Consider the following 9,652-nt stretch of genomic DNA (forward strand, 5'->3'; position numbering starts at 1 on the left):
CTCAGGTGATCCACCTGCCTCGGCCTCCCAATGTGCTGGGATTACAGGCGTGAGCCACCATGCCTGGCAAACATCAATACCTTTTTTTTTTTTTTTTTGAGACAGAGTCTCGCTTTGTCGCCCAGGCTGGAGTGCAGTGGCCGGATCTCAGCTCACTGCAAGCTCCGCCTCCTGGGTTCCCGCCATTCTCCTGCCTCAGCCTCTGAGTAGCTGGGACTACAGGTATGCACCACCACGCCCGGCTAATTTTTTTTTTGTATTTTTTAGTAGAGACGGGGTTTCACCATGTTAGCCAGGATGGTCTTGATCTCCTGACCTCGTGATCTGCCCGCCTCGGCCTCCCAAAGTGCTGGAATTACAGGCGTGAGCCACCGCGCCTGGCTCTTTTTTTTTTTTTTTTTTTTTTGAGATGGAGTCTCACTCTGCTGCCCAGGCTGGAGTGCAGTGGCGCCCTCTCGCCTCACTGCAAGCTCCACCTCCTGGGTTCACGCCATTCTCCTGCCTCAGCCTCCTGAGTAGCTGGGACTACAGGTGCCCACCACCACGCCTGGCTAATTTTTTGTATTTTTAGTAGAGATGGGGGTTTCACCATGTTAGCCAAGATGGTCTCGATCTTCTGACCTCATGATCTGCCCGCCTCGGCCTCCCAAAGTGCTGGGATTACAGGCGTGAGCCACCATGCCCAGCCATCAATACTTTTAATATGGGTAAACTGCTTGGCACATATTGTATGCTCAATAAATGTAAATAATTTCTTTTTTTCTTTCTTTTTGAGAGAAGTTCTCGCTCTGCTGCCCAGGCTGGAGTGTAGTAGCATGATCTTGGCTCACTACAACCTCCCCTTCCTGGGCTCAAGTGATCCTCCCAAGTAGCTGGGACTATGGGTACAAGCCCCCACAGCTGGCTAGTTTTTATATTTTTGTATTACAAGCATGAGCCAGTGTACCTGGCCAATAATTTCAAAACGTTATTTTCTGGCTATAAAAATGAATCACTTTAAATATTAAATATAGGCCAGGCACGGTAACTCATGCCTACAATCCCAGCACTTTGGGAGGGCAAGGCGGGTGGATCACCTGAGGTCAGCAGTTTGAGACCAGCCTGGGCAACATGATGAAACTCCATCTCTACTAAAAATACAAAAAATTAGCCGGGTGTGATGGTGGGCGCCTGTAATTTCAACTACTTGGGAGGCTGAGGCAGGAGAATCGCTTGAACCCAGGAGGTGGAGGTTGCAGTGAGCTGAGATCACATCATTGCACTCCAGCCGGGGCAGTAAGAGTGAAACTCCATGTCGGGGGGGAAAAAAAATTAAATATAGGCCAAGTATGGTGGCTGACGCCTATAATCCCAGCACTTTGGGAGGCTGAGACAGGCGGATCACAAGGTCAGGAGTTCGAGACCAACCCGGCAACATGTTGAAAATCCATCTCTACTAAAAGTACAAAAATTAGCTGGGTGTGGTGGCATGCGCCTGTAATCCCAGCTACTCGGGAGGGTAAGGCAGGAGAATTGCTTGAACCCAGGAGGCGGAGGTTGCAGTGAGCCAAGATTGTGCCACTGCACTCCAGCCTGGGCAACAGAGCAAGACTCCGTCTTGAAAAAGTTAAAAAATAATAAATATATATTATGGAAAAGGGAACTCTACATATCCTTCTTGATTCTTTTTTAGCACAGAATAATGATCCTCAAGCAAGGATGATTCTGCTCTCCTACTCCACCCCAGGCCTCAGGGAACATTGGCCATGTCTGGAAACAATTCTGATTGTCACGACTAGAGGGGATGCTGGTGCTAGTGGCACCTAGTGGGATGAGGCCAGAGATGTTGCTAAACATCCTACAGGCCGGGTGTGATGGCTTATGCCTGTAATCTCAGTACTTTGGGAGGCCAAGGTGAGCGAATCACTTGAGGTCAGGAGTTCGAGACCAGCCTGGCCAACATGGTGAAACCCCATCTCTACTGAAAATACAAAAATTAGCCACACATGGTGGCACATGCCTGTAATCCCAGCTACTCAGGCAGGCCGAGGCAGGAGGATTGCTTGAACGTGGGAGGTGGAGGTTGTAGTAAGCCAAGATCACACCATGCACTCCAGCCTAGATGACAGACCTATACTCCATCTTAATATATATATATAATTTGTCTTTAAAAAGTAAAAAAGTTTTATATATGAAGAATATATACATATATATGAAGTTTTATATATGAAGATATATATTATATATATATGAAGTTTTAGCCAACGTGATTAGGTATGAAACAAAAATTGAAAATTTCTGCATCCAAATTGGAAAAGAAGAAATAAAATGATCCCTGTTTGCAGATGACATGATCTTATACATAGAGTATCCCAGAAGTTACACACACATCCACAGAAACCTATTAAAATAAGCAAATAGAGCAAATTTGCAGAATACAAAACCAAAAAATTTTATTGGCTAAGCACGGTGGCTTATGCCTGTAATCCTAGCACTTTGGGAGGCTGAGGCGTGTGAATCACGAGGTCAAGAGATCGAGACCATCCTGGCCAACATGGGGGAACCCCGTCTTTACTAAAAATACAAAAATTAGCTGGGCATGGTGGTGCATGCCTGTAGTCCCAGCTACTCGGGAGGCTGAGGCAAGAGAATAGCTTGAAACCGGGAGGTGGAGGTTGCAGTGAGCCGAGATCATACCACTGCACTCTAGCCTGGGCCACAGAGAGAGACTCCATCTCCAGAAAAAAAAAAAAAAAAAAAAAAATCAATTGTATTTCTACACCACTAACAATGAACAATCTGAAAAGGAAATTAGGCAAACAGGGCAGGTACAGTGGCTCACATCTGTAATTCCAACACTTCGGGAAGCTGAGACAGGAGGACCACTTGAGCCCAGGAGTTCAAGACCAGCCTGGGTAACATAGCAAGACCCCATCTCTACAAAAAATTTTAGGATTAGCCAGGCATGCTGGTGCTTTCTGTAGTCACAGCTACTCAGGACACTGAGGTTGGAGGATTACTTGAGCCCTGGAGGTTGAGGCTGCAATGAGCTATGATCATACCACTGCATCCCAGCCTCTGTGACAGAGACCCTGTCTCTACAACAACAACAACGTAAAAAGAAACCAATTCTAGTTTGTTGTTGGAGAAAGGAGAAAAACGAAAGCACAAAAACCCTCCACCACTATCGCCACCAGCACAACCCTGCAGGAGCTCAGAGGATACCGGGGTCACCTTCAGCCTCCCCTGCCTCCCACCACTGGCTGCCTGCATTCTTCGACCTGGTCCCACCATCTGTTACAACATGGAGGATTACCACTAAGTTCTAGGCATGCAGAGACATGCCTCACCCCAGGACATATGAGGTCAGGTGTGGTGGCTCTTGCCTATAATCCCAGCACTTTGGGAGAATGACACAGGAAGATCACTCGAGCCCAAGAGTTTGAGACCAGCCTGGGCAACATAGTGGGGCCCCATCTCTACAAAAAATTTTAAAAATCAGCCAGGTGTGATGGTGCATGCTTGTACCCACTTACTTGGAAGGCTGAGGTGGGAGGATCACTTAAACCCAGAGGTTCATGGCTGCAGTGAGTTCAGGCCACTGCAGTCTAGTCTGAGAGACAGTGAAAGAGTGAGAATTTGTCTTTAAAAAGTAAAAATAGGCCGGGCGCGGTGGCTCAAGCCTGTAATCCCAGCACTTTGGGAGGCCGAGACGGGCGGATCACGAGGTCAGGAGATCGAGACCATCCTGGCTAACACGGTGAAACCCCGTCTCTACTAAAAAATACAAAAAACTAGCCGGGCGAGGTGGCGGGCGCCTGTAGTCCCAGCTACTCGGGAGGTTGAGGCAGGAGAATGGCGTAAACCCAGGAGGTGGAGCTTGCAGTGAGCTGAGATCCGGCCACTGCACTCCAGCCTGGGCGACAGAGCGAGACTCCGTCTCAAAAAAAAAAAAAAAAAAAAAAAACTGAATGCTTTTTTTTTTCCACAAAGTAGTATTCCTTTTTTTATTATTATACTTTAAGTTCTAGGGTACATGTGCACAACGTGCAGGTTTGTTACATATGTATACTTGTGCCATGTTGGTGTGCTGCACCCATCAACTCATCATTTACATCAGGTATAACTCCCAATGCCATCCCTCTCCCCTCCCCTCTCCCCATAATAGGCCCCGGTGTGTGATGTTCCCCTTTTAAAACTGAATGCTTTTTTTTTTTTTTTTTTTTTTTTGAGACAGAGTCTTGCTCTCTCGCCCAGGCTGGGGTGCAGTGGCCGGATCTCAGCTCACTGCAAGCTCCGCCTCCCAGGTTTACATCATTCTCCTGCCTCAGCCTCCCAAGTAGCTGGGACTACAGGCACCCGCCACCTCGCCCGGCTAGTTTTTTGTATTTTTCAGTAGAGACGGGGTTTCACCGTGTTAGCCAGGATGGTCTCAATCTCCTGACCTCGTGATCCACCCGTCTTGGCCTCCCAAAGTGCTGATGTTGAGTGTCTGTGGCTTTTCCAGGCTTGAGCCACCGCGCCCGGCCCAACTGAATGCTTTTAACAGCACCTACGTCACCTCTTGAATGCTTTGCTGCTAAGAAACTTCTTCCACCAGATACCCCAAATCATCTCTCTCGAGTTCAAAGTTCCACAGATCTGTAGGTCAGGGGCAAAATGCTGCCAGTCTCTTTGTTAAAACATAACAACAGTCACCTTTGCTCCAGTTCCCAACATGTTTCTCATCTCCATCTGAGACCATCTCTGTCTGGACCTTATTGTCCATATCACTACCAGCGTTTTGGGCAAAGCTATTCAACAAGTCTCTAGGAAGTTCCAAACTTTCCCACATTTTCCTGTCTTTTTCTGAGACTTCCGAACCATTCCAACCTCTGCCTGTTACCCAGTTCCAAAGTCACTTCCACATTTTCAGGTATCTTTTCAGGAATGCCCCACTCCCAGTACCAATTTACTGTATTAGTCTTATGTTCACACTGCTGATAAAGACATGTCCAAGACTGACAGAAAAAGAGGTTTAATTGGACTGGCAGTTCCCCATGGCTGGGGAGGCCTCAGAATCACGGCAGGAGGTGCAAAGCATTTCTTACATGGTGGTGGCAAGAGAAAATGAGGAAGATAAAAGCAGAAACCCCTGATTAAACCATCAAATCTTGGCCCGGTGCGGTGGCTCATGCCTGTAATCCTAGCACTTTGGGAGGCCGAGGCGGGCAGATTGCCTGAGCTCAGGAGTCCGAGACCAGCCTGGGCAATACAGTGAAACCCTGTCTCTACTAAAATACAAAAAATCAGATGGGTGTGGTGGCAGGCACCTGTAGTCCCAGCTACTTGGGAGGCTGAGGCAGGAGAATCGCTTGAACCCAAGAGGCGGAAGTTACAGTGAGTTGAGATCACGTCACTGCACTCCAGCCTGGGCAAAAGAGAGACTCTGTCTCAAAAACAAAACGAAAACCATCAGATCTCATGAAACTTATTCACAAAGAGCAAGAACAGTATGGGGGAAATTGCCCCCGTGATTCAATTATCTCCCACTGGATCCCACTCACAATACGTGAGAATTATGGGAGTACAACTCAAGGTGAGATTTGCGTGGGAACACAAAGCTGAACCATATCAGACCCTTACGTTATATACAAAAATTAACCCAAAATGAAACTGTAAATTTCCCCTTTTTTTGTGATCAGGTGCAGTGGCTCATGACTGTAATCTCAGCAGTTTGGGAGGCTGAGGCAGGCAGATAACTTGAAGTCAGGAGTTCCAGATCAGCCTGATCAACATGGTGAAACCCTATCTCTACAAAAATACAAAAATTAGCCAGGCGTGGTAGTGTGTGCCTGTAATTCCAGCTACTCAGGAGGCTGAGGTACGAGAATCGCTTGAACCCAGGAGGTGGAGGCTGCAGTGAGCTGTGATTGCACCACTGCACTCCAGCCTTTTTTTTTTTTTTTGAGACAGGGTCCTACTCTGTTGCCCAGGTTGGAGTGCAGTGGTACAATCATGGCTCACTGCAGCCTTGATCTCTGGGGCCAAGAGATCCTCCCACCTCAGCCTCCCAAGTAGCTGGGACTACAGATGCATGCCATCATGCCTAGCTATTTTTTTTTTTTTCTAGAGACAAGGTTTCTCCATGTTGCCTAGGCTGGCCTCAAATTCCTAGGCTCAAGCGATCCTCCTGCCTCAGCCTCCCTAAGTGCTGGGATTATAAGCACAAGCCACTGTGCCCGGCTTGCAGTTTCTTACAAAGTCAAACATATATCTACTCTCAGATCCAGCCATTTTACTTCTAGATACTTACCCCAAGAAAAATGAAAATGTTACCCAAGAAAAAGGGGGCTCATTTGCCTAGTAACAAACAACTCTCCAAAAGAATGCAGGTTTTGATTAATAGGGGTTTCATTATTTGTCCCAAGTAAGCAAAGAATCAGGAGTGGGCTTTGCTTTTTTTCCAATGCAGTGTCCCCAAGAGGGAAAGTGACAGGAGCGTTTTCTGGGGCAATGGAGAGGGGAGAGGGTACATCATTGCATGCATAGAAAGTGTCGCAGTGGCGCAGACGCAATGAGCCATCACGCCAGCACATAGGTCGCATTGTGAAGGCATTGAGCTGTAGTTCCTCCCAGCATGGAAACTTTATTTTATTTATTTATTTATTTATTTATTTATTTATTTATTTATTTATTGAGATAGAGTCTCACTCTGTCACCCAGGCTGGAGTGCAGTGGCGTGATCTTGGCTCACTGCAACCTCTGCGTCCCGGGTTCAAGTGATTCTCCTGCCTCAGCCTCCTGAGTAGCTGGAATTATAGACATGGGTCACCACGCCCGGCTAATTTTTGTATCTTTAGTAGAGATGGGGTTTCACCATATTGGCCACGTTAGTTTTGAACTTCTGACCTCAAGTGATCCTGCCTCCTCAGCCTCCCAAAGCACTGGGATTTCAGGTGTGAGCCACCTCTCCTGGACTGGAGTGGAAACTATAGCATGGTAAGAATTAGAGTTTACCACTTCATCTATAAGTTGCTGAGGTCTGTCATAAACTGGTTCCAGCCAGCCAGGTGACCTCATTCTACATGGGGTTTGGAAAAAAGCTATGGGGCAGGGGGAAACAGGCTCATATGTTCAAGCTGGTTAAATTCCTGTAGTTCAGGTTGGGTGCGGTGGCTCACGCCTGTAATCCCAGCACTTTGGGAGGCTCAGGCTGGTGGATCACTTGAGGTCAGCAGTTTGAGAGCAGCCTAGCCAACATGGCAAAACCCTGTCTCTACTAAAAATACAAAAACTAGCTGGGTGTGGTGGTGCATGCCTGTAATCCCAGTTACTAGGGAGGCTGAGGCAGGAAAATCACTTGAGTCTGGGAGGTGGAGGCTGCAGTGAGCTGAGATTGTGCCACTGCACTCTAGCCTGGATGACAGAGCAAGACTCCATCTCAAAAAAAAAAAGAAAAGAAAAAAGAAAAAAACATTAAAAAAAGAATTCCTGAATCCCTGGCCAGGCGCAATGGCTCATGCCTGTAATCCCAATACTTTGGGAGGCCAAGGTGGGCAGATGACTGGAGGTCAGGAGTTTGAGACCAGCCTGGCCAACATGGTGAAACCCTGTCTCTACTAAAAATACAAAATTAGCTGGGCACGGTGGCACATACCTGTAGTCCCAGCTACTTGGGAGGCTGAGGCAGGAAAATCACTTGAGCCCGGAAGGCGGAGCTTGCAGTGAGCCGAGATCACGCCGTTGCACTCCAGCCTGGACGACAGAGCAAGACTCCGTCTCAAAAAAAAAAAAAAAAAAAAAAAAAAAAAAAAAATTCCTGTAGACCTGGAGGCCCTCCCTGTCTGCTTACAAAAGTAGAGATGACCACTGACTTTTGATCATTTGACTTATGATTTTTCAGGTTTATGATGCTGCAAAAGTGATCTGTGTTCAGTAGAAACCTTACTTGGGTATATTCAATAAATTACATGAGGTATGCAGCAGTTTATTACAAAATAGGCTTTGTGTGAGATGATACTGCCCAACTATAGGCTAAGGCAAGTGTTTTTTTGTTTGTTTTTTTGAGATGGGGTCTCGCTCTGTCACCTAGGCTGCAGTGCAGTGACGAGGTCTCGGCTCACTGCAACCTCTGCCCTCATAGGCCCAAGCAATCCTCCCACCTCAGCTTCCCAAGTAGCTGGGACCACCGACGTATACCTCCACACCCAGCTATTTTTTTATTTTTATTTTTTGTATTTTTGTGTTTTTTGTAGAGCCAATGTCTCACCACATTGCCAAGGCTGGTGTCAAACTCCTGGGCTCAAGCAGTCTGAGAGCCTCGGGCTCCCAAAGTGCTGGAATTACAGGTGTGAGCCACCGCGCTGGGCTAAAGGTAAGTGTTCCTGGCATGTTTAAGGTAAGTTAGGCTGAGCTACTGTGTTCACTAGGTTAGGTGTGTTAAATACTTTTCTGGTGTGCGATATTTTCACCTTATGATGGGTTTACTTGGACATAACCACCTCGAGGAGCATCTGTATATATCCCCACAAATACTTTTAAAAAGTACTGACAGCATCTTGCTGTCCCCCAGGCTGGAGTGCAGTGGTGCAATCACAGCTTACTGCAACCTCGACCTCTTGGGCTCAAGCAATCCTCTCATCTCAGCCTAGCAAGTAGCTGGGACTATAGGCATGTGCCACCTCACCTGGCTAATTTTGAAATTTTTCTATAGAGATGGGGTCTCGCTATATTACCCAAGCTGGTCTCAAACTCCTGGTTTTGAGCAATCCTCCTGCCTCAGCCTCCCAAAGTGCTAGGATTACAGGCGTGAGATCCCACCCCCATCCAGTCATTGATTGTAAAGTTGTAATGGCCAGTTTTAAGTTCAAATCTAAAGGTGTCCAATCCCAACAACAGGCACAGAGGACCAGGTCTCCAAGGGGTAGACAGAAGTGGGATCAGAAGGTGAGTATGAGGCCAGGCACGGTGGCTCACGCCTGTAATCCCAGCACTTTGGGAAGCCGAGGCAGGCAGATCACTTGAGGTCAGGAGTTCCAGATCAGCCTGACCAACATGGTGAAACCCCATCTCTACTAAAAATACAAAAGTCAGCCGGGCATGGTAGCGCATGCCTGTAATCCCAGCTCCTCGGGAAGCTGAGGAAGGAGAACCCGGGAGGCAGAGGTTGTAGTGAGCCGAGATCGCGCCACTGCCCTCCAGTCTGGGCAGCAGAGTAAGACTGTGTCTCAAAAAAACAAACAAAAAAAAGGTGTGTATGAGCTCCTGTGGCTGCTGTAACAAATCGCTATAGGCCTGGTGGCATCAAACAACAGAAATTTATTCTCTGACAGTTTTGGCAGCCAGAAGTCTGATACCAAGGTGTTATAGGGCCATGTTCCCTCTAAAGGCTCTAAGAAATAATGCATCCCATGCCCCGTCTCCTGATTTCTGGTTATTGCTGGTAATCCTTGGGTTCTCTGACTCGTAGATGCATTGATCCAACTTCTGCCTCTGTCTTCACGTGGAATCTTCCCCAGGTGTTTCTCTGCATCTCTTCTCTACTTCATATGAGGAACCAGTCACTGGATTCATCCATCCTCCTCCAGTAAGACCTCTTTTAATTTAACCAGTTACACCTGCAAAGACCCTATTTCCAAGTAAGCTCATGGTCTGAGGTTCTGGGTGGACATGAATTTTGAGGAGACACAAC

This window comes from Trachypithecus francoisi, unplaced genomic scaffold (genome assembly GCF_009764315.1).
Source record: "Trachypithecus francoisi isolate TF-2019V2 unplaced genomic scaffold, Tfra_2.0 Lachesis_group5, whole genome shotgun sequence".
Taxonomy (NCBI): Eukaryota; Metazoa; Chordata; class Mammalia; order Primates; family Cercopithecidae; genus Trachypithecus; species Trachypithecus francoisi.